Below are 26779 nucleotides of genomic sequence, written 5' to 3'. Positions count from 1 at the left end.
CATGGAAATTGAATAACCTGCTCCCCAATGACTCTTGAAAAAACAATGAAATTAAGGAAGGTATCAAGAAATTCTTTGAAACTAATGAGAACAAAGGGATAATGTGCCAGAATCTCTTGGATGCATCTAAAGCAGTGTTAAGAGGGAAATTTATAGCACTAAATGCCCATATCAAAAAGCTAGAAAGATCTCAAGTTAACAATCTAACATCTCAACTAAAAGAATTAGAGAACCAAGAATAAACCCCAAAGCTAGCAGAAGACAAGAAATAACCAAGATTGGAGCTGAACTGAAGGAGATAGGGACATAAAAAATCCTTCTAAAAAAAATCAACAAATCCAGGAGCTGGTTTTCTGGAAAAACAAATAAATAAATAAATAAAATAGGTAGACTGCTAGCTAGACTAATAGAGAAGAAAAGAGAGAATAATCAAATAAACACAATCAGAAATGATAAGAGGGATATCACCACTGACCCCAGAGAAATACAAACAACCATCAGAGAATACCATAAACACCTCTATGTACATAAACTAGAAAATTGAGAAGAAATGGATAAATACCTGGACACATACACCCTCCCAAGACTGAACCAGGAAGAAATGGAATCCCTGAATAGACCAATAATGAGTTCTAAAATTGAAGCAGTAATAAATAGCCTACCAACCAAAAAAAGCCCAGGACCAGATGGAGTCACAGCTGGATTCTATCAGAGGTACTAAGAAGAGCTGGTACCATTTCTACTGAAACTATTCCAAAAAATTAAAAAGGAGGGACTTCTCCCTAACTCATTCTGTGAGGCCAGCATCATTCTGATAACAAAACCTGGAAGAGATATAAGAAAGCAAGAAAACTTCAGGCCAATATCCTTGATGAACACTGATGCAAAAATCCTCAGTAAAATACTGGCAAACCAAATTCAGCAGCACATCAAAAATGTGTATCCACTACAAACAAGTTCGCTTCATCCTGGGATGCAAGGTTGGCTTAACATACGCAAATAAGTATGATTCATCACATAAACAGAACCAAAGACAAAACCATGTGATTATCTCAATTCATGCAGAAAAGACCTTCAATACAATTCAACATCCCTTCATGTGAAAAACTCTCAATAAACGAGGTTTTAAAGGAACATACCTCAAAATAACAAGAGCCATATATGACAAACCCACAGCCAATAACATACTGAATGGGTAATAGCTGGAAGCATTCCCCTTGAAAACGGGCACAGACAAGGATGCCCTCTCTCACCACTCCTATTTAACATACTGTTGGAAGTTCTGGTCAGGGAAATTAGGCAAGAGAAAGAAATAAATTGTATTCAAATAGGAAGAGAGGAAGTCAAATTATCTTTATTTGCAGATGACATGATCCTATATCTAGAAAACCCCTTAGTCTCAGCCAAAAGCTTCTTAAGCTGATAAGCAACTTCAGCAAAGTCTCAAGATACAAAATCCATGTGAAAAAATCACTAGCATTCTTCTATACACCAAGAGGCAAGCAGCAGAATCAAATAATAAATAAGCTCTCATTCACAATTGGTGTAAAAAGAATAAAATACCTAAGAATACAGCTAACAGGGAAGTGAAGGACCTCCTCAAGGAGAACAGCAAGGCACTGTTCAAAGAAATCAGAGAAGATACAAATGGAAAAACACTCCGTGCTCATGGATAGGAAGAATCAATATCATGAAAATGGCCACACTGCTCAAAGTAATTTATAGATTCAATGCTATTCCCATTAAACTACCATGGCATTCTTCACAGAATTAGAAAAAACTATTTTAAAATTCAATGGAACCAAAAAAGAGCCCAAATAGCCAAGACAATCCTAAGCAAAAAGGACAAATCTGGAGGCATCATGCTACCTGACTTCAAACTATAGTACAAGGCTATAGTAACCAAAACAGCATGGTACTGGTAGAAGAACAGACACACAGACCAATGGAACAGAATATAGAACTCAGAAATAAGACTTCACACCTATAACCTTCTGATCTTCAACAAACCTGACAAAAATGAGCAATGGGGAAAGGATTCCCTATTTAATAAATGGTGCTGGGACAACTGGCTAGCCATATGCACAAAATTGAGACTGGACATCTTCCTTACATCATATACAAAAATCAACTCAAGATGGATTAAAGACTTAATGTAAAAAATGCAAAACCAAAAACCATAAAAACTCTAGAAGAAAATCTGGGCAATACCATTCAGGACATAGGCATGGACAAAGATTTAATGACAAAGATACAAAAAGCAGCTGGAACAAAAGCAAAAATTGACAAGTGGGATCTAATTAAACTAAAGAGCTTCTGTAAAGCAAAAGAAACAATCATCAGAGTGAACAGACAACCTACAGAATTGGAGGAAAGTTTTGCAATCTATCTATCTGACAAAGGTCTAATATCCAACATCTACAAGGAACTTAAACAAGTTTACAAGAAAAAAAAAAACCAACCCCATTAAAAAGTAGGCAAAGGACATGAACAGACATTTATCAAAAGAAGACATATATGTAGCCAAGAAACATATGAAAAAATGCTCAACATCACTGATCATTAGAGAAATGCAAATCAAAACCACAATGAGATACCATCTCACACCAGTCAGAATGGCTATTATTAAAAAGTCAACAAACAACAGATGCTGGCAATGTTGTGGAGAAAAAGGAATGCTTTTACACTGTTGGTGGGAGTGTAAATTAGTTCAACCCTTGTGGAAGACAGTGTGGTGATTCCTGAAAGACCCAGAGGCAGAAATACCACTTGACCCAGCAATCCCATTATTGGGTATATACCCAAAAGAATATAAATTATTCCAGTATAAAGATATATGCACACATATGTTCATTCCAGCACTATTCACAATAACAAAGACATGGAACTGATTTAAATGTCCATCAATGATAGACTGGATAAAGAAAATATGATACATATACACTATGGAATACTATTCAGCCATAAAAAGGAGTGAGATCACGTCCTTTACAGGAACATAAATAGAGCTGGAAGCCGTTATCCTCAGCAAAATAATGCAGAAACTGAAAACCAAATACTGGATGTTCTCACTTAAGAGCTAAATGATGAGAACACATGGACCCTTGGGGGAAACAGCACACACTGGGGCCTGTAGGAGGGTGGGAGGGTGTGAGGAGGGAGAGCATCAGGAAGAATAGCTAATGGATGCTGGGCTTAATACCTAGGTGACGGGATACTCTGTGTAGCCAACAACCATGGGACACATTAACCTATGTAACAAACTTTCACATCCTGCACATTTACCCTTGAACTTAACATAAAAGTTGGGGAAAAAGAGGAGTATAGACAACTGAAAATATCAAATAATTGGAAAATCAGCATAAGTTTTTCTCTTCTTTTTCTGTTTCAGTGGAGATGAAGAGTCAGATCATCATGCTATTGTAGTGGGTACAAATTTCAAAGTTATAAAGTTGGCTGTGCAAATATGACAGTTTCTTTCTTTATAATTGCACTTAGGTCTTGTGACTCCATTCCTGCCATTGTTGGAGAATGTAATCTAGTTACTTAGAGGTCGATGTAGGTATTAGTGAATTTTGTCTCATCTTTTTTTAAAAGTAAATACTTTATCAATTAAGGTTCTTCTTTCCCCCCCTTTCTTTTCCTTGTCCCAGGAGGAAATAAAGTTCAGCCCCGGCAGAATGGGTGAGATAGGTGGTGGTCTCATATGTCATGCCGACATTGGTCTTTAGGTGCTTTGCAGTCACCTGCTCTTTTTCCTGCACAGATAGTTTTCTCCATCCCCCTACATCTGCTGTCCAGCGTCTGCCATAATCTCTAGTTTGTATGGCCTTCATCACATTCCCTGACAGTATCTCCTCATCAAAACCATGTGATTCAGTCTGGCTCACTGATTCTCCCCAGGCCTCTTGTGCCACCCATTTCTAGGTGTATGAATTACTCTCTCACACCAGATCTGGCCTGTGAGGTGTCCTCAGATCCTTTGACCCTCTCGCTTGGTGTTCCACTCTATCCTAGGCTGCTTGTGTGACTTCTCTAAAAGTTTTGCAGTCTCCTCTGGCTATACTGTGGGAATTAAGATACTGGTTCTTTTGCTTTATAATTCCCCAAGCTTGTTAGAGGTTTCTATTTTCCTCTCACCCACATTCCTGGGGCTTCATATCCGAGTCCAGATTCTCTACTTCTCTCTCTCTTTGCAGATTCCTTTCTTTCTAGTTCAGTGGTGTTTAAAAAAAACTTTTCGTGTGTGTGGGAAAAACTGTTTCTATATCCGCATTCCTTATTTCACACTGTGTAGTTTATGGTGTGAACTTTATATGCTGAGACTGCCAGGCTATTAGTCTTTTGAAGCTCATAAACCACTCTTCTTTACTCTATGAGCCCACCTATTACAACTAAAAACCTTGCCTTTCAAGCCTATTTGATTTTTGGAGGTAAAAACCTGATTCCTGAAAGTTTTGAATCCTAAACCATTCTCATGGTAGTGTGTCTCTGAATTAATGCAGAAGGATTAAATACAGGGAAGTTGGAGGAAAGGGGAGGCATACAGTTGACACTTAAAACTTTGATACATTATGCAAAAAAAAATTCATAACACATTATGCATACGGATTCTTCATCTGTGTATGCACCTTAAACTGTTATTTTATTATCTTTGTTTTTCAGACAAAACAAGAATTCTAACCCTTAATTTGTGTGTTTTTTTCTTTTAGTTCTCATTTTTAAAGTCCTTAAACAAATTTGCTGGCTCTGTATGATCCTCATATTTTGGGGTACCATAGTTATAAAGGCGAATAAACATCTATACTTGTGTAGCATTTTAAATTTTAATTAGAAAAGCTTCTCTTATAAATACCTCTAATTGTGTGGCTCCAGTGGCTCAATCGGTTAGCGTGCGGTACTTATAAATACCTCTAATTTTTCCCATGATTCTATTACGGAGACATTACTCACAAAGACAAGGAAACTGAGGCTCAGAGAAGTGTAACTATGAAGCAGTAAGACTAACTTTTTAAATGACTAATTTTGAAATAAAAATCATAACTATATAAAGTGTTTTTGTAGCATAAAATTACATATTTATATGTAGTATTAATATGCTTATGTAAATATATCTTAAAGTTTGGTAATGGAAATATATGCAGTATATGTATAGTCAAAAGTGTTATCTTAATAATATCAATTGCACAATACTTTGTTTTATTATTTTGAAATTACTTTTTCTTTATCCAAGTGATACATGCACATAGTTAAAAAATTAAGTTAAGCTAAAAGGGTATCTGACCCAGTCTAGTTCTCCACTTCAGAAGGAAGCATTTCAAGTCTTAGAGGGGTTTTATCTGACATTAACCTTCATATTTCTAAAAAGATACACTTACATTGTTATTTTTTGGTCTAGCAATTTTAGACATTATCTACTGACTTCCTCTTAAAATAGTTGAGGATTTATTGTCATTCCAACAGTGCTATATTAGAAAAATGTTGATATAACTAAACTTATAAATGAAGTCAGGCAAGCTTAGAATCACTTTTATCATGATTAGATATTAGCAAAATTATTCTTTTCTCTGCAGTTTCTATTTTATTTTAGCCATTTGAGTATTGTTGAGTTGTAGTGCCTCATTTGAATTTGTTCATTTTGTTCCTGAAATAATTTTTTATAACTTTTAATTTGAAGAGAAAACACTCTACCATATGTATGCTCATGTGCACGTGTGCACACACACACACAGTGACAGGAAATGTTAAAAAATAATGAAAAACATACTTCAGAAAAGCTTGCATTTATTTCTTAATATTTAAAAAATAAAGAGTTGCCCCAGATTTGCAGATAGTTTGAAATGTTTTTCAATTTTTTTCTGATAACTTTACTTACATTAGTAATTACGCTAGTAAAAATTCAATCCTAGTAGGTTTGTTGAAAATTTCCTTTGAACTTTCTGCATATTTTCACTATGACATTTTCATTTGAAATAATTGGGTTGGATTAAAAATGTCAAATTCTTTTCAGTTCATGAAATCTCGCATCTAGCTGGAGAGTTATATAAAATTAATTACCCGATGAAAATAGTAAATTATAATCTAGTCACATAAAAACTGCTGAAGAGCAAGAGCTATTTTATTGATGCTTAGAATATTGACTGGCTTAAACAGAAATAAAAATATTTGAAATATTATTTTATCTTGGTGAAATTTTTGGTCAGCAGTATTTTTGATGCAGAAAACATATTTAAAAATCAATTTTCACTTGATTGTAGAGACAATAACATTGTCCATTATATATCAAATCATGATTCCAATGAAGATTAGTGTTCTTTTGTTTAAAAGGCTGTCAAATGTCAAGTAACTTTTAATTGCTGAAGCAATTGTCTTTGACCCTGCTAACAAAGGATTCTGAATTCTTTTGTCTAAAAATAGCCAGAAGTTTTCGTCATTGGGGTTTAAGTATGCTTGTCATACTGGCAAAATCCGTATACAGTACTCTTCTTGCACCTTAAAATAATCAAGGTATGCTAAACCCTATTCCAATTGCATGGAGGAATATGTTCGCAGAATACATTTAACAAGTACAGTCATCTACTGCGATATTGTTTTCATGGTCATGTTTATATTTCCTTTGTTATAATATAACTTGGGCATACCCGCCATCAGGAGTTATGAGAGCTGTAGCATAACTGTTAGAATAATTTGATTATGCACAGGTAATAGAATATTGATACACTTAAGTCTGTGAGATTTCACCTTATGGAGACTCGGTACTAAAGTAAATCATATGTGCTATAGATTGTAATAGCAAAAAAAAAAAAAAACAAAAAAAGGCTAAATTTTCATTCACAAAATGCTGTTAAAGTAAATTATGGGGTGCCCATTTGGAAAAAAATTTCTCAAAACACAGTGATAAATGATAAAGAACAAATTTTAGGGCTCATATATATAAATTTGTTTAAAATTTATTATGCACATGTCTAAGCTTGTATCTGCATGGGAAATTTCTGGAAAGAGATCTCCAAAGTGGAGAAGTGGTTAGGGAAAGGAAAGGAGACTTTATTTTTTATTACTTTCTGTATGGCTTGAATTTTTTTTTCTAAAGCCATGAGCAGCATTTCTATTACAGCTCTAAAATTAATTGATTAAAAACAGGCTCTTGCAAATATATGAATAGACATTTAAAAATATATATAAATTACCAATAAACCTACAGAAAAATGTATGCCAGTAGTATCCTAATACTGTAGCCAGATTTTCTTAAAGTCTTGCCAAAGATGCACTTTATTTCAAGAACAATTTTTTTATTGATAATGATGTCATACTGATTTTGAATAATAGCCTAGTGATAGTCATAGCCAAAGGCAATATTGTTAAACTTTTAACTCTCATGAGCTCCAGTACACAATAAATTAGCTAGGTACCTAAATTTCACTACTGATTCTGGGACTAAAAACTTTAGGGTAAATATCTTAGGGTTATAAAACCAAGGGACACCATATTATTATCTGTGGAAACATATCTTACCTCTACTTTGTTCAAAGGCCTGCAGTACTGGATCTAATTTACATTTATTGTGCAGGGCCTCCTACCAAAACCTGTAGTAGTCCACATTTTTACAGAAATAAATTTTTTATGATTGGACTGAAACGTGAAGCATTTATGTGTAGCTTGCTCCAAGTACTGAATATAATTACTCTTGGCTTCCCAGCAGTCCTTGTTAAATCCAGCCATCATGTTCAAGACCTGTGGTTTTATGGGACAGTCAGAGTACATTTTCGTCTGTACAGTTTACAGATAATTTCTCCAGAAGGCAGTGAGGGAATGAGGTTCTACCCTTTCTTTCAGCATCTCCACTGCTTGATCCAACTGTTTGAACAATTATATGCAGGGTTACACAACACAAGGAAGGGGAAATGATAATTTCCAACTATAAGATCTATATCTAAACTGTTAACTGATAATGAAGAAAATTTAAATTAATAAATGATTAACAGAGCTGGATTCTTTTTTTTCTTTTTTTCTTTGCGATGGAATCTTGCTCTGTCACCCAGGCTGGAGTGCAGTGGTGCAATCTCAGCTCACTGCAACCTCTGTCTTCCAGGTTCAAGCAATTCTTGTCCCTCAGCCTCCTGAATAGCTGGGACTACAGGTGTGTGCCACTACGCCCAGCTGATTTTTGTAGTTTTAGTAGAGATGGGGTTTCACCATGTTGGCCAGGCTGGTCTCGAACTCCTGACCTCAAGTGACCCACCTGCCTCGGCCTCCCAAAGTGCTGTGATTACAGGTGTGAGCCACCACGCCTGGCCAAGAGTTAGATTCTAGAAATATGATCAGCTATTACAAACTAGTGGTCTTGTATGTATTTGGCTGGCACAGCTTTTCTAAAACTTTAAACTTGAATGGCTTTTTAGGCCAATAATGTACTCTCTAGCTCACCACAAGCAGCACTACTTCCTAAATTTTTATTCCTACCTTTTCCCACATTTACATCCATACACTTGTCTTCTGAAGGGATTTGAGAATCTATTTGCTTTGACATTCCTTAACTTCTTGCCATCTAAGAGTATTAAGTTATAATTTTAAAGTAATAGGGTGAGAGGTGTAGCGATCATAGGGAAGTAATCTTCCTAGTTCTAATAGGGTAGGAATGGTGATTCTGTGGAATCTTTCTATTTCCGGCCTTACCTACTGTGATTTCTGAGCTTCCAAAGGGTTCATTAATCATGTAGGTATCAAGCAACTATGGACTTAAAACCTTGGAGAATGCACATGATAAGAAATTCTAGGTATGTCTTACCACAAAGCTGGATCAAGATCAGAAATAATGAATTCTTGTTTTAGATACCAGGATATTCAGAATTCTGGCATTAGCCAACATGCCTGTGCCTGCCCACCTGTACTTCCACCAAAGTTAAATTGTCAAGATTTCTGACAAAAGAGGCTTTTAGGCTTTGAGAGTGAGGTAACTTATCCTCTAAAATCCATGCTGTTACAAGCAATCTTGATAAATCTGGAGGGAGGGTTATCAAATCAGAGGCTCTGCATTTCATTTTCCTACTTGCTACATTTCAATTGAGAATTTTCAGCAATTGTGCTGTATAGTCTACAATTTTTTGAGGATAAAAGAAAATTCAGATATTTGTCTGTTTAAGCTTCGATAGCTATTGACTTACTAATGTTGACAGGGATCCACTGATCTAATTCTTCCAGGATGAAGTACAGCTTGGCTGACCCAGTTCTTGGGATGGGAGGATTAATGAACTCTCTAAACCAAACTTTTGGAGGAAAAGAACTTCAGAGGAGTTGGTAAGCATCCTACTTATGCGATTACTATTAATGACTGAATTCTTTGTTTCTGATTTTGTTAACAAAGTGAGAGACCTGGTCACATTATTTTATTGACTGCTTAAACATTCAATTACTTGGAGACAAGATGCAAGAAGCTAGGATTGGTAGTGGCTAAGTAGGTGGGGGTTCTGGAGTTAGAGGGCCAGGGATTGAGGTCTGGCTCCTTCACATTTTGATTTGGGCATTGTCAAACTGTTTGATTTGGGCTTTCTCAGAGATTATCAGTTGCTTCTAGGGAGGGGATAAGTATGGGGGATAAGAGTTGGGGATAAGTATGTGGGATTTGTCATTAGCCTTCCTGTTTAAATCTTGCCCTGGTACTTCCAAATTGTGTGATCAGGAACATGATAAATGCTGAAAAATTTTTCTCCTCTTCCCCCTTCTCTTCCTGCTCTTTTTTCCCTTCTACTTTTCTTCCACTTTAGTAGTAGTAGTGACAGTAGTAGTCGGCATAGTTGTAAAGGTTAATGGCATAATTTCTATGGTAACAGTAGAATTAGATGTTGGGGAAGATTACCATGGCAGACTCCTATATCACCAGAAACAAAATTTGTGTTCAGGGAACATACTTGAGGAGGGGAAGGGAGGGAAGCAAAGAAGATTGGGGCTAGTTAATGTTGGGAATATTATTTGGCAAGATCAACAGCATCTCTGGTGGTAGGCACTAATACAAAGTTTGAACATTAGCTGATGATAATAGGAGAATTGGAAATCAGAGTCTCATTTTCTGACTACTTTTCTCTGCAGTCTCTAGCCTGTTGGAAGTGGAATCTGAAAGTTTCTCAAAAAATGCTTTCTTGTTATAAAGAGTTCTTGTGTGAAAACCTGGAACTGAATACTAAGTATTCTTGGTCCATGCTCTTTACGTACCAACATAGAACAGCAAAGCATTTTTTTTTTTTATACTTTAAGTTCTAGGGTACATGTGCACAACGTGCAGGTTTGTTACATATGTATACATGTGCCATGTTGGTGTGCTGCACCCATTACATTAGGTATATCTCCTAATGCTATCCCTCCCCCACCCCCCACCCCATGACAGGCCCTGGTGTGTGATGTTCCCCATCTTGTGTCCAAGTGTTCTCATTGTTCAGTTCCCTCCTGTGAGTGAGAACATGTGGTGTTTGGTTTTCTGTCCTTGTGATAGTTTGCTCAGAATGATGGTTTCCAGCTTCATCCATGTCCCTACAAAGGACATGAACTCATCCTTTTTTATAGCTGCATAGTATTCCACGGTGTATATGTGCCACATTTTCTTAATCCAGTCTATCATTGTTGGACATTTGGGTTGGTTCCAAGTCTTTGCTATTGTGAATAGTGCCGCAATAAACATACATTTGCATGTGTCTTTATAGCAGCATGATTTACAATCCTTTGGGTATATACCCAGTAATGGGATGGCTGGGTCAAATGGTATTTCTAGTTCTAGATCCCTGAGGAATCGCCACACTGTCTTCCACAATGGTTGAACTAGTTTACAGTCCCACCAACAGTGTAAAAGTGTTCCTATTTCTCCACATCCTCTCCAGCACCTTTGTTTCCTGATTTTATAATGACCACCATTCTAACTGGTGTGAGATGGTATCTCATTGTGGTTTTGATTTGCATTTCTCTGATGGCCAGTGATGATGAGCATTTTTTCATGTGTCTGTTGGCTGCGTAAATGTCTTCTTTTGAGAAGTGTCTGTTCATATCCTTTGCCCACTTTTTGATGGGGTTGTTTGATTTTTTTTTGTAAATTTGTTTGAGTTCAGTGTAGATTCTGGATATTAGCCCTTTGTCAGATGAGTAGATTGTAAAAATTTTCTCCCATTCTGTAGGTTGCCTGTTCACTCTGATGGTAGTTTCTTTTGCTGTGCAGAAGCTCTTTAGTTTAATTAGATCCCATTTGTCAATTTTGGCCTTTGTTGCCATTGCTTTTGGTGTTTTAGACATGAAGTCCTTGCACATGCCTATGTCCTGAATGGTATTGCCTAGGTTTTCTTCTAGGGTTTTTATGGTTTTAGGTCTAACATTTAAGTCTTTAATCCATCTTGAATTAATTTTTATATAAGGTGAATGGAATGGACCCAGTTTCAGCTTTCTACTTATGGCTAGCCGGTTTTCCCAGCACCGTTTATTAAATAGGGAATTGTTTCCCCATTTCTTGTTTTTGTGAGGTTTGTCAAAGATCAGATGGTTGTAGATGTGTGGTATTATTTCTGAGGGTTCTGTTCTGTTCCATTGATCTATATTTCTGTTTTGGTACCAGTACCATGCTGTTTTGGTTACTGTAGCCTTGTTGTATAGTTTGAAGTCAGGTAGCATGATGCCTCCAGCTTTGTTCTTTTTGCTTAGGATTGTCTTGGCAATGCAGGCTCTTTTTTGGTTCCATATGAACTTTAAAGTAGTTTTTTCCAATTCCGTGAAGAAAGTCATTGGTAGCTTGATAGGGATGGCATTGAATCTATAAGTTACCTTGGGCAGTATGGCCATTTTCATGATATTGATTCTTCCTATCTATGAGCATGGAATGTTCTTCCATTTGTTTGTGTCCTCTTTTATTTTGTTGAGCAGTGGTTTGTAGTTCTCTTTGAAGAGTTCCGTCACATCCCTTGTAAGTTGGATTCCTAGGTATTTTATTCTCTTTGAAGCAATTGTGAATGGTGGGAGTTCACTCATGATTTGGCTCTCTGTTTGTCTGTTATTGGTGTATAGGAATGCTTGTGGTTTTTGCACATCGATTTTGTATCCTGAGACTTTGCTGTATTTGCTTATTAGGTTAAGGAGATTTGGGGCTGAGACGATGGGGTTTTCTAAATATACAATCATGTCATCTGCAAACAGGGACAATTTGACTTCCTCTTTTCCTAATTGAATACCCTTTATTTCTTTCTCCTGCCTGATTGCCCTGGCCAGAACTTCCAACACTATGTTGAATAGGAGTGGTGAGAGAGGGCATCCCTGTCATGTGCCAGTTTTCAAAGGGAATGCTTCCAGCTTTTGCCCATTCAGTATCATATTGGCTGTGGATTTATCATAAATAGCTCTTATTATTTTGAGATACATCCCATCAATACCTAGTTTATTAAGAGTTTTTAGCATGAAGGGCTGCTGAATTTTGTCGAAGGCCTTTTCTACAGCTGTTGAGATAATCATGTGGTTTTTGTCTTTGGTTCTGTTTATATGATGGATTACGATTATTGATTTGCATGTGTTGAACCAGCCTTGCATCACAGGGATGAAGCCTACTTGATCATGGTGGATTAGCTTTTTGATGCGCTGCTGGATTCAGTTTGCCAGTATTTTGTGGAGGATTTTTGCATTGATGTTCATCAGGGATATTGGTCTAAAATTCTCTTTTTTTGTTGTGTCTCTGCCAGGCTTTGGTATCAGGATGATGCTGTCCTCATAAAATGAGTTAGGAGGATTCCCTCTTTTTCTATTGATTGGAATAGTTTCAGAAGGAGTGGTACCAGCTCCTTTTTGTACCACTGGGAGAATTCGGCTGTGAATCCGTCTGGTCCTGGACTTTTTTTGGTTGGTAGGCTATTAATTATTGCCTCAATTTCAGAGCCTGTTATTGGTCTATTCAGGGATTTAACTTCTTCCTGGTTTAGTCTTGGGAGGGTGTATGTGTTGAGGAATTTATCCATTTATTCTAGATTTTCTAGTGTATTTGTGTAGAGGTGTTTATAGTATTCTCTGATGGTAGTTTATATTTCCATGGGATCGGTGGTGATATCCCCTTTATCATTTTTTTATTGCGTCTATTTGATTCTTATCTCTTTTCTTCTTTATTAGTCTTGTTAGTGATCTATCAATTTTGTTGATCTTATTAAAAAGCCAGCTCCTGGATTCACTGATTTTTTTGAAGGGTTTTTTGTGTCTCTGTCTCCTTCAGTTCTGCTCTGATCTTAGTTATTTCTTGCTTTCTGCTAACTTTTGAATGTGTTTGCTCTTGCTCCTTTAGTTCTTTTAATTGTGATGTTAGGTTGTTGATTTTAGGTCTTTCCTGCTTTCTCTTGTGGGCATTGAGTGCTGTAAATTTCCCTCTACACAGTGCTTTAAATGTGTCCCAGAGATTCTGGTATGTTGTGTCTTTGTTCTCTTTGGTTTCAAAGAACATCTTTATTTCTGCCTTAATTTCATTATGTACCCAGTAGTCATTCAGGAGCAGGTTGTTCAGTTTCCATGTAATTGTGCCATTTTGAGTGAGTTTCTTAATCCTGAGTTCTAATTTGATTGCACTGTGGTCTGAGGACAGTTTGTTATAATTTCTGTTCTTTTGCATTTGCTGAGGTGTGCTTTACTTCCAACTATGTGGTCAATTTTGGAATAAGTGTGATGTGGTGCTGAGAAGAATGTATATTCTGTTGATTTGGGGTGGAGAGTTCTGTAGATGTCTATTAGGTCTGCTTGGTGCAGAGCTGAGTTCAAGTCCTGGATATCCTTGTTAACTTTCTGTCTTGTTGATCTGTCTAATGTTGACAGTGGGGTGTTAAAGTCTCCCATTATTATTTTATGGGAGTCTAAGTCTCTTTGTAGGTCTCTAAGGACTTGCTTTATGAATCTGGGTGTTCCTGTATTGGTTGCGTATATATTAAGGATAGTTAGCTCGTCTTGTTGTGTTGATCCCTTTACCATTATGTAATGCCCTTCTTTGTCTCTTTGGTCTTTGTTGGTTTAAGGTCAGTTTTTTTTTTTTTTCCGGAGATGGAATCTTGCTCTGTCGCCCAGGCTGGAGTGCAGTGGCATGATCTCGGCTCACTGCAAACTCCACCTCCCGGGTTCATGCCATTCTCCTGCCTCAGCCTCCTGAGTAGCTGGGACTACAGGCACCTGCCACCATGCCTGGCTAATTTTTTGTATTTTTAGTAGAGACAGGGTTTCACTGTGTTAGCCAGGATGGTCTTGATCACCTGACCTCGTGATATGCCCGCCTCGGCCTCCCAAAGTGCTGGGATTACAGGTTTAAGCCACTGCGCCCAGCCTAAAGTCTGTTTTATCAGAGACTAGCATTGCAACCCCTGCTTTTGTTTGTTTTCCACTTGCTTGGTAGATCTTCCTCCATCCCTTTATTTTGAGCCTATGTGTGTCTCTGCATGTGAGATGGGTCTCCTGAATACAGCACACTGATGGGTCTTGACTCTTTATCCAATTTGCCAGTCTGTGTCTTTTAGTTGGGGCATTTAGCCCATTTACATTTAAGGTTAATATTATGTGTGAATTTGATTCTGTCATTATTATGTTAGCTGGTTATTTTGCTTGTTAGTTGATGCAGTTTCTTCCTAGCCTCGATGGTCTTTACAATTTGGCTTGTTTTTGCAGTGGCTGGTACCGGTTATTCCTTACCATGTTTAGTGCTTCCTTCAGGAGCTCTTGTAAGGCAGGCCTGGTGGTGACAAAATCTCTCAGCATTTGCTTGTCTGTAAAGGATTTTATTTCTCCTTCACTTATGAAGCTTAGTTTGGCTGGATATGAAATTCTGGGTTGAAAATTCTTTTCTTTAAGAATGTTGAATATGGGTTCCCACTCTCTACTAGCTTGTAGAGTTTCTGCTGAGAGATCTGCTATTAGTCTGATGGGCTTCCCTTTGTGGGTAACCCAACCTTTCTCTCTGGCTGCCCTTAACATTTTTTCCTTCATTTCAACCTTGGTGAATCTGACAATTATGTGTCTTGGGGTTCCTCTTCTTGAGGAGTATCTTTGTGGCGTTCTCTGTATTTCCTGAATTTGAATGTTGGCCTGCCTTGCTAGGTTGGGGAAGTTCTCCTGTATAATATCCTGAAGAGTGTTTTCCAACTTGGTTCCATTCTCCTTGTCACTTTCAGGTACACTAATCAAACACGGATTTGGTCTTTTCACATAGTCCCATATTTCTTTTTTTTTTCTTTATTATTATTATACTTTAAGTTTTAGAGTACATGTGCACAATGTGCAGGTTAGTTACATATGTATACATGTGCCATGCTGGTGCGCTGCACCCACTAACTCGTCATCTAGCATTAGGTTTATCTCCCAATGCTATCCCTCCCCCCTCCCCCCACCCCACAACAGTCCCCAGAGTGTGATGTTCCCCTTCCTGTGTCCATGTGTTCTCATTGTTCAATTCCCACCTATGAGTGAGAATATGCGGTATTTGGTTTTTTGTTCTTGCGATAGTTTATTGAGAATGATGATTTCCAATTTCATCCATGTCCCTACAAAGGACATGAACTCATCATTTTTTATGGCTGCATAGTATTCCATGGTGTATATGTGCCACATTTTCTTAATCCAGTCTGTCATTGTTGGACATTTGGGTTGGTTCCAAGTCTTTGCTGTTGTGAATAATGCCGCAATAAACATACGTGTACATGTGTCTTTATAGCAGCATGATTTATAGTCCTTTGGGTATATACCCAGTAATGGGATGGCTGGGTCAAATGGTATTTCTAGTTCTAGATCCCTGAGGAATCGCCACACTGGGTTCCACAATGGTTGAACTAGTTTACAGTCCCACTGACAGTGTAAAAGTGCTCCTATTTCTCCACATCCTCTCCAGCACCTGTTGTTTCCTGACTTTTTAATGATTGCCATTTAACGCCGCATATCTACAACTATCTGATCTTTGACAAACCTGAGAAAAACAAGCAATGGGGAAAGGATTCCCTATTTAATAAATGGTGCTGGGAAAACTGGCTAGCCATATGTAGAAAGCTGAAACTGGATCCCTTCCTTACACCTTATACAAAAATCAATTCAAGATGGATTAAAGACTTAAACGTTAGACCTAAAACCATAAAAACCCTAGAAGAAAACCTAGGCATTACCATTCAGGACTTGCATGGGCAAGTACTTCATGTCTAAAACACCAAAAGCAATGGCAACAAAAGCAAAAATTGACAAATGGGATCTAATTAAACTAAAGAGCTTCTGCACAGCAAAAGAAACTACCATCAGAGTGAACAGGCAACCTACAAAATGGGAGAAAATTTTCACAACCTACTCATCTGACAAAGGGCTAATATCCAGAATCTAGAATGAACTCCAACAAATTTACAAGAAAAAAACAAACAACCCCATAAAAAAGTGGGCGAAGGACATGAACAGACACTTCTCGAAAGAAGACATTTATGCAGCCAAAAAACACATGAAAAAATGCTCACCATCACTGGCCATCAGAGAAATGCAAATCCAAACCACAATGAGATACCACATAGTCCCGTATTTCTTGGAGGTTTTGTTCATTACTTTTTACTCTTTTTTCTCTCAACTTCTCTTCTTGCTTCATTTCATGCATTTGATCTTCAATCACTGATACCCTTTCTTCCACTTGATTGAATCAGCTACTGAAGCTTGTGCATGCGTCATTTAGTTCTCGTGCCATGGTTTTCAGCTCCATCAGGTCATTTAAGGTCTTCTCTCTGCTGTTTATTCTAGTTAGCCATTCATCTAATCTTTTTGTAAGGTTTTTAGCTTCTTTGCACTGGGTTCGAACATCCTCCTTTAGCTTGGAGAGGTTTGTTATGACTGATCTTCTGAAGCCTCTTTCTGTCAACTCGTCAAAGTCATTCTCTGTCCAGCTTTGTTCCATTGCTGGCGAGGAGCTGCGATCCTTTGGAGGAGAAGAGGCGCTCTGATTTTTAGAATTTTCAGCTTTTCTGCTCTGGTTTCTCCCTATCTTTGTGGTTTTATCTACCTTTGGTCTTTGATGATGGTGACCTGTAAATGGGGTTTTGGTGTGTATGTCCTTTTTATTGGTGTTGATGTTATTCCTTTCTGTTTGTTAGTTTTCCTTCTAACAGTCAGGACCCTCAGCTGCAGGTCTGTTTGAGTTTGCTGGAGGTCTACTCCAGACCCTGTTTGCTTGGGTGTCACCAGTGGAGGCTTCAGAACAGCAAATACTGCAGAACAGCAAATGTTGCTGCCTGATCCTTCCTCTGGAAGTTTCATCTCAGAGGGGCACCCGGCTGTTTGAGGTGTCAGTCGGCCCCTCCTGGGAGGTGTCTCTCAGTTAGGCTACTCAGAGGTCAGGGACCCACTTGAGGAGGCAGTCTGTCCGTTCTCAGGTCTCAAACTCCATGCTGGGAAAACCACTGCTCTCTTCAAAGTTCAGTTGGAAATGCAGAAATCATCCGTCTTCTGTGTTGCCCATGCTAGGAGCTGTAGACTGGAGTTGTTCCTATTTGGCCATCTTGAAATACCAATTACATTTTTTTTTTTTCATAAACTGATTCTCTACCATCCCAATCCTCCAGACTTCCCATTAGCATTCTCCAAGTTATTATGAGTTCATGAGGGACCTGGCCCTGGAAGATGTTCAGTAATATCTTTTGAACTGAATCCCTTCCAACATTGACATGCTTCTTCTTCTTTTCTGTTTTGCAAGAGCTTTACTTTCACTTTATTCTAAAGTTTCCAACTAGTCTAAAACAATGTCAGACACAAACATTTTTCTTGAATTCACACAATCACACAAGATATCAATCTCTCAATCTCTCTTTGGTTCTATTTTTTACTGTAAAACAATTTGGTGGTATGGTTTATCTAGCCCGTCAACAGAATTATGACCCATACTTGTCAACCTCTGGTAAATTCTACCATGATAATTTTTTTTTTTTTGAGATGGAGTTTCGCTCTGTTGCCCAGGCTGGAGTGCAGTGGTGCAATCTCGGCTCACTGCAAGCTCTGCCTCCCAGGTTCACGCCATTCTCCTGCCTCAGCCTCCCAAGTACCTGGGACTACAGGTGCCCGCCACCACGCTCGGCTAATTTTTTGTATTTTTTAGTAGAGACAGGGTTTCACCATGTTAGCCAGGATGGTCTTGATCTCCTGACCTCGTGATACATCCACCTTGGCCTCCCAGAGTGCTGGGATTATAGGAATGAGCCACCGTGCCCGGCCCTACCATGATAATTTTTTTACCTTTGAGTGTAATAACAAATGAAGATATACGTAAAATATATGTATTTAGTTGGTATTGTCTAAGAGTAATTTAATAAAGGAAACACAGAAAACCACTCACTGGAAGGGATAAGTATTTCCAAAAATAACTGGAAGTTTCTGAAATTGTCTATTTTTTTCACTAAAGCCAATGCATTTTGACAAGAAATAAAAAATTTCCCTTAAACTGAGATTCTGGAATATTGGTTTCTTTGGTAATTTCTCTCCCTTTCAGCAAAACCATTGTCCTGTAAATGACATTTCTCATCTATATTTTAGATCACAAACTTGACAACTTGTCTATTCCTTTAAATCTACCTCTCAGATGAACATATTTCCTCTGTATGAACTGCTGAAAGTAATCACTTTTTCCCGTAACACCTTTGTTTTAAGTAGAACAATAATTATTTGACATTTCATTAATTCATTAATTATTGACATGATCTAAAACTGTACCATAACTTCTTACTCCCTTCAATATTTTATGGTCTTCCACTGTATTCTTCTGCTCATCCTTAAAAGTTTTAACCATTTTAAATTTTGTAACTATGTACCTACCTGTTGTTTTGGTCTTTCTACTATGTGTTCATTCTCGGAGGCAAGAGGCAGTGGATGTGCAATGTAGAAGCACCAGAACATAGCACAATTTCAAAAAAGTCAGCGAGTTACAGCTTAAGTCGGGCAGCAGTGGAGAAAAAGAGTGCTCTCATGTTACAGGTTGTAGGAAATAATTCCACAACATATTGGGTATTTACTACGTGTTGTACATGATCCTAAGCACTTTACAATCATTCTCTCATGTAATCCTAACAAGACTTTGGGGAGTAATTATTTTTTCACGTTATAAATAGGAAAACAAATGCTCCACAGGTCAGTTGCCTAAGGATACACAGCTAACAAATACAGGAATTACAATTTCAATCCAGTTTAATGGCTATGACACTATGTTAATGGCTATGTTATATCATCTTTCTCCAAGGACATCAAAACTTCACGATTCCCACTCTTGCATCATTTACCACCTAACTGCTGGAAGTATCAGCCTACTCATCGTTATTGGCATCACCTGGAAGCTAGCTAGAACTGGAGACTCTTATGTCTTACCCCAGACCTACTCAATCAGAAATCTTCTTTTTAACAAGGTCTCCAGGTGCTTTGCACATTAAAGCTTGAGCACCCAAGGCCATGTGCAACTTATATTCATCTTGCTGTTGCAGGCTTAGCTTCTGACAGGTAAAGCTGAACTGGTGTCACCCATTCCATGTTCCTGCCTCTGTGTCTTTGAGCCTTCCTGCCTCCCAGAATGTACTCTCCCTGATATAGTTTGCCTCTGTGTCTCCACCCAAGTCTCCACTCAAATTGTAGTCCTCATGAGTGGAGGGAGGGACCTAATGGGAGGTGATTGGATTATGAAGACACTTTCCCCCATGCTGTTCTCGTGGTAGTGAGAGTTTTCACGAGATCTCATGGTTTTAAAAGTGGCTGTTTCCCCTGCATGCTCGCTCTCTCTCCTACCACCGGACAAAGTGCCTGCTTCCCGTTTCACCTTCCACCATGATTCTAAGTCTCCTGAGGCCTCCCCAGCCATGCAGAACTGTGAGTCAATTGAATCTGTTTTGTTTATAAATTACCCAGTCTCGGGTAGTATCTTCGTAGCAGTGTGAAAATGGACTAATACACTCTCCTCAATTTCTCTCCCTAACCAAAGCCAGCACATTCCCAAATAACTTATTTACTCAATTGCCACTCTATTATTCTTTTGTATTCTGATCAATTGGAATTAATAATTTTTTTCTTTTGGACTCCCACAGTCCTTAGCATATATTTCTATGAAGCCTCTGATTGCTTCACGTTGGGAGAAGGATCCTGTCCTTCTCATAGCTCTTGTTTTCACAGCCCAAGTTCTGGAAAAGTACCTTCTTTGACATTGCAGATGTTCAGTAAATGTTCATTGTCTAAATAAATAAATGGTTTGAAGGGTTCCTTTTTTTCCATGCTTTCTAGAAACGTTGTCTTGATTTATTCTTTGTTCTGAAGGTTATTTAGAATCATGATTCTTAATTTCCAAGTAGTTAAAGTTTTATCCTGGTCAACTTTTAATTATGTATTTCCATTTTTGTTTGGTGATGAATATAGACTCTATTTTTAGAAACTTGTAGCTAAGCACATAATAGAGTTTTATAAATGAACATAAACAAAGAAAAAGTAGTTGAGAGGTGAAAAATTCTATATACAATTATAAAATTTAGTTTAATTTTATATTGAGTTCACCAGTGTTATTACAAAATCTAATTCTGAAAGAGGTATGACAATATTGTATATGTGCTATAATATATGAATAATCAAATATAAATTTCTCAGTCTTCAAATACATTCCTTAAATATGTTATACTTTAAAAAATGCTTTTTTAAAAAAAATTCTCACTCTAACCTAAAATTTAAAATTTTAGAATAACGTGCACTATGATATCTGTGTTTGGGTTGTATGATAGTTTTCCATACATTTTCCTTAGCAGCATTTACATAATTAAGGCATACTTCATTTGCACAGACAATCTGATTTCCCCTACCCTTCACTCACAACCCTTAAAACCCCCAATTTTCCTTAAGACAGATGTAATGTTATTGGCAGTGATATAATCTATCTTTGTTAGAAAATAGTAGCAATTCTGCATTTCCAGATGGTAGAGTGTGCAGGAAGCTGTATCCTAAGTTTATAAGCAGCAAAGGAATAACAACTCTGGCTATAGAATTAGCATTCAAAAATGCTTTTAAGTCTCTCCCTGTGTGCCCTTCTGTTCAGCTGCTACCTCCACTGTCCCTGAGCTCCGTGTTTTGAGTAGGTCTTGTGGCATAGCATCTGTTTGTGCATAATACTAGTAGGGCAGGAGAGTTTGGGCCATTCCAGAGCATGCAATGGTCTGGGGTCTCTCTGTTCTTGGGCTCTCTGGGAAGTGGCAGCAGATGGGAAGACAAATTGAATAAAGGGAGGGGGTGTCCAGAACACAACGGTGAGATGTGACCTTACATAATAATTGAAGAGAAATGTTAGCTCCTGCTGCCTAGGAGGAGGGTTTGGTTCATTCTAAAATTCTGTTTACATTAATTAGGTTCACTGCCGAATGGGAAGCTTGCTGAGCTTGAAAATCTCCTGTCTTTCAAAATAATGAAAGAAGGTTGGCTTCCTTGGTGGGTTCTTTGCCACTCTTTTACTCTATGCCCCATCCCCCAATTATTTTAGACATTAGTAGAATGCTTTCCTGAAATGATTGAGGTTAAACGAACCTTGCCATTAGGCACTTACTTGTTTTGGACTCAGCTCAAATAGGTGTAAACATTGTTTAACTGGCCCCTGGAAAAAAAAAACAAAACAAAACAGGATGGGAGTAAGAGCATCCACTGGAAACCTTTTCATTTCTCACTCAGCAAAGCAACAGCTGGCCTTTTAAGCGTGTAACTCACTAATCTTCCTTTTTTCATAATTACTCTCATGTTTTCTAATTCTAATCCTTTACCTCTTCTTAGTAAGGATCCTGGCAAGAAATAGATGGCACATACAAATTGAGTAATTTCAGAGTTTAATAAAGCAATAATTTATAAGGGTGTAGGGGCTGAATGTAGGGAAAATTCAAGGGATAATGCAGTAATCTGGGTGTGATAACAATGGCCTGTTGGTAACAGGAGCTGTGGCTTTTAGTTGAGGGTCACAGTCTAGGCCATAAAAACCCTGCAGTGGGGAGCCAAAGGAATAAATACCCCAATTTTCCTTTCTCCTTTCTCTTAACTTTTGGTGGCGTATTCCTTTTTACTGTACCCAACTGGAAGCAATAGGACAAGAGAGCTTGTAAATGTCTACAGAGGTGCATATATGCATACCTTTCCCCACCAGAGAGCAGGTGGAGAGTGGATTTGGAGGGGCAAAGGGAAGATCATTAGCATCTCTGACCTCTGCTTCTCTGAATCCTTTGAGTTCTATTTCTTCCTCCTCCCCACCGTGTGTAGGTATCACTTTTCGCCATTTGCTCCTCTCATTCAAACTGCTCTTTCTTGCAGATCGTACTCTTTCTCATTCTCTCGTAACTGCAAAGTCTCTGTCAGTACTTTCTAAAATGTCAGCTCTCCCTCTAACTGGGTTAATTTTTAGATTTTCTTGAAAAATTAGGCCTGTCTTCCTCCAGAGCCACCATAGCTCACTGTTTATCATGATTGTACTTTGCAGTATAAGGACTGTGGCTGTCTGCATACTATTCATTGAGAAAATTATAGTTAAGTAAGGAAGTAATATTTCTCTTCTTAAAACAACTGAGGAGGATCAGACCATATCCATTCTTCAACTCAGTGCTGCTATGTTGACTTGATTTGGACAGAAACTATTGGTGCAATTAGGTAGATTTACTGCCTTTCCAGGGCATGCAGTGGTTGAAATTAAAAATAATTACCAAGATACAATGTGCCATTGAGACCATAGCAATGGCAACCACATACCAGATAAATGTCCCGTAATACCGTTCCAATTCATTGGCCTAAGTATTCTGACTCTAGAGCATATACTTTTAGTACTTCGCCATCGTGGACATGGGAGTTGGACAGAAAGGGAGGCACCAAATGTGATGCCAAAATTTTGATTTCAAGTGATGGGGAGAGTGATGAGAAGTCACAAAGGCACCAAGTTTTGAGGGGAAGACAAAGAGTTCCATTTCAATTTGTGCTATCTAAGAGGAAGCGTCCGTTAAGCAACTGGATATGAGGAAGAAGGGAGTTTAGAGAGTGGTGATTTTAGGAAAGTAACTGTAGCTACAGAGAGATTCAGGAGTCATAAGCATAGAAGTGGTAGTTAAACTGACAGTAGATATGCTTGTCCCTTTCAAGTATGTGGAATCAGAAGGAAAAAGGGCTTAATTTTCCTCCCCTTTGCTGCACCATCAAATTCAAGACATCATTTTTTTCTTTATCTTCTGCATAGTCTCCTTACTAGTCCTTATTTTGACTCCTTGTCAATTCATTCTCCTACACAGCCTGCAGCCAGGGTGATCTTTTAAAATGTGGACCAGTAAAGTTTAAAACCTTCAGTTTTCTCATACTGGGAGTAAAATCCAAACAATTTATTTGAAAAGTCTACAAGACCCTGGATGTCTATAAGGCACATGCTCTACCTTACATCTAACTGTATTTTACACTATTTTCCACTTTTCACTCTAAGCTCCAGTCGTACTAGCGTTCTTTAAATTTCTGGCAAACACCAAATTCTTTTCCATACCGTGGTCTCCAATTCTTCATCTGCTGTTATCTTCTTATCCTTCAATCATCAGCTTAAATATCACTTGCTCAGAGAACTTCCCCCTAATGCCCAAATGTAGAGTTCTCCATTGTTACATCTTATTATTTTGCTTCATAGTACTTATCTCTATTTAGGATTATATAATAATAGATTTCTCACAATGAAATGGGGGAGGCAGATATTTTATATTATATATAAAATTTGATTGTGACAGATCTACTCAACACTCAGTGCTTACCATGTAGTAAATACTCAACAAGAACTTGTTGAAACAATGAGTCTATAATCATTCAAATTATCTATAGTCTACACTATAGTCAATATTCTCTATCATTTATGCTCTACTTATTTATTTCTCTATCATTTATTTATATGATTCTTCATGCATCAGGCACTAAGTAATTGGAACTCTAAAGCCCCATTTTTAGTCTCCCCACAGGTTTAAAGAGATCCTTGTTTATACCTTATGCAAGCAGCTGTGGATGAATTTCTGTCAAGATCAAATAAAGACAGCAGCATTCAGCTGGAAGACAGGAATGACCTTATTTCTCTACGTTCTGTTTAGAAAAAAACCCTTATTTCCATAATTGGCTATGGTGTTGTCTATAAATATTATGCAAACTACCCTGAGTCCTTATAATAACCTTATAAGTTATAATGAGAAATGAATAGCAATGGCCCTGATGACAAGAAATCCTCTGGGTATGAATGTTTCCAGCATGCTTATGGAGCAGGATGGCAAGGTTAGGGTTCATGAAGTAAAGACAGGTGAAGCAGAACGTGTACTTTTACTAGATCATCTCTTTTTTTTTTTTTTTTTTTTTTTTTTTTTACTCCTTTCCTACTTTATCTGTTTCCTCCAGGGTAGATGGTGAAATAAGGGAGAATATAGAAAAAAGATAAGAAATCTTACATGTAATCTGGTTGTAAAGGCTCTCTAATAAAGAAGGGGCTATAAGAGGCCCCTAATAAAGAAGGCACTGCACAGCCAGTGTCTCCAGAGATGACCTCCTGTGACCCAAATCAGCCCCTGCTCCTAGAGGGGCACCTTCTCTCTGTTTCTCTTGGATTTCTCTACTCCAGACAGTAATGTAGGTTATATAGGGTAGCTCTAGGCAGGTTACTTTCTGTAGTCTCGCATTGGCCTGTAGAAATTCATATTGTTACTTCAGCTCTGGGGAAACTAGAGTGTTCTCCCTTGCCTCCTCCTCTGTTTGCTACCACCATGGGTGGCTCCAGCCACCTTCATAATCTTCAGGTGAAAGGCAAGCATCCATTTTCCTGTTCTCAGATGCCTTCAATTTCCAGGGTAACATATCAGGTGTTTCCATGAACTCACTCTCTGTGTTCCAACCTTGGTGGTCGTGCTGAGATGGACCTCTGCTTCTGTGGTTCCACCTTGAGAAGTGAGATGTTTCTCTCCCCTTCTCTGAGGTTACTCCCAGTCTTCAAGAGTGGCTCTCCAGGAGTTCTATCCAATGGGAGGAAAGAAGAAAGCCAATATGCTTTTCTTTGGATCCCCTTAGCAAATGTTCTCCATGCCTCTGTCCTTTCCCCCACTAAAGTCCCTTTTCAAAATAGCAACCAGAGTAATGTTTGTAAAAAGTCAAGTTACATGTTATCACTTCTTTGTTGAGAATTTTCCAGGGGTTTCTCATTTCACTCAGAATAAAAACAAATTCAAAGTTCTTATAAATAAATACAATTTAATAAAATAATAAATAACATTCAAAGTTCTTATCATGGTCCATAATCTCCCTTGATCTGCCCCCTCACTATTTCTCTGGCCACGTTATCTTCTATTTCTTTACTTTAGCTCACTCTGCTCCTTGCTTTTTTTTGAACACACCAGGCATGCTCCTTCCCATATGCTTAGAATGCTCCTCCTCTGAATATCATTTGGCTACCTTCTTAATCTACTTCAACTTGGATGTCACCTGAGAGAGAACTTTGCTGACTACCTTATCTGAAATGGCCCTCCCATTCTTCTGGTATCTGAGCAGCACTGACAGTGTACATCCTGAGCTTTAAAAATCCACAGCCATTATGTCTTTCCTTGAGTCTAATACAAATATGCAATTTTTTCTTTATTGATTTTGAAAAATATATCCATTCATTTAGCTCTTGTGTTCCTGGGAAGGAAGGATTATTATGCTCTTTATTAGTTCTGCAGCAAATAGTTACTTGATAAATGCTTTTTGAAGCCTGGAGGAAAATCCAGACAGACAAAATAGTTTCTGTAGCTCTCTAAAGCTCACTACAGGACATGACATTTACTGATTTATATAGTTTGGATATTGAAAGTTATAATGAATATTTTTGCAGGCTTCCTACACTCTAGTTTCTACTCTAGCCCTTTCTGTATAACACTGTCATACCACATTTTAAAAAGAACTGCTGTTATCACCTTCCTTCTGTACTTGCAGCCTTCAAAATAACGTATATGTAGTTGTATGTGTGCATAATGCATGCTTGTGTGTATCATATTCAGCCAAAGCTTGCTTGCTTTTTCCTTCCTTTTTGTGATAAAGGAAGCCTCCTTTATCACTATTATTTAGTAAACATTGTTACATACTGGTCTGTTTTAGGTATTTTACCTACAAGATTTCCCTTAAGACTTTGGGGGACTGTTGGGAAGACATGATTGGTTTTGAAATGTGAGGACATGAGATTTGGGAGGGGCCAGGGCAGAATGATATGGTTTGGCTGTGTCCCCACCCAAATCTCATCTTGAATTGTAGCTCCCATAATTCCCAGATGTCACGGGAGGGACCCAGTGGGAGTTAATTGAATCATGGGGGTGGGATTTTCCCATGCTGTTCTTGTGATACTGAGTAAGTCTTATGAGATCTGATGGTTTTATATAGGAGAGTTCCCCTGCATAAGCTCCCTCTTGCCTGCTGCCATGTAAGACATCCCTTTGCTCTTCCTTCATCTTCCACCATGGTTGTGAGGCCACCCCAACCATGTGGAACTGTGAGTCCATTAAACCTCTCTTTCCTTTATAAATTACCCTCTCCTAGGTATGTCTTTATTAGCAGCATTAGAACAGACCAGACTAATACAAACATTTTGCAAGGATCCATTATTATCCTTATTTTACAGGTGGAGAAAATGGGGCTTGTACTGGTTAAGTAGACTGCCCCAGGTTACCTAGCTAATAAGTGGTAGAATTGCAACTGGGAGCTAAGTCTGCCTCTTCCAAAGCTGCTATACCAATGTTTCCTCAAACTCAAAAAACACTACTTTTATTTTCTT

General features: G+C 38.0%; 1 long non-coding RNA gene across 3 annotated transcripts in view; it reads left to right on the top strand.

Annotated features, from left to right (window-relative positions):
• Window positions 1-26779, top strand: part of LOC107970850 (uncharacterized) — a 293982-nt gene that overhangs the window by 100207 nt on the left and 166996 nt on the right. For all 3 annotated transcript variants that reach the window (XR_010155392.1, XR_010155393.1, XR_010155394.1), the window contains exon 3: window positions 9199-9294. This is a non-coding gene — a long non-coding RNA (uncharacterized LOC107970850). The remainder of the gene's footprint in view (window positions 1-9198; window positions 9295-26779) is intronic.

Source organism: Pan troglodytes, chromosome 2, assembly GCF_028858775.2.
Source record: "Pan troglodytes isolate AG18354 chromosome 2, NHGRI_mPanTro3-v2.0_pri, whole genome shotgun sequence".
NCBI classification, from domain to species: domain Eukaryota; kingdom Metazoa; phylum Chordata; class Mammalia; order Primates; family Hominidae; genus Pan; species Pan troglodytes.
Note: the sequence above shows the minus strand (reverse complement) of the source record. Positions and strands in the feature narration are given on the sequence as shown.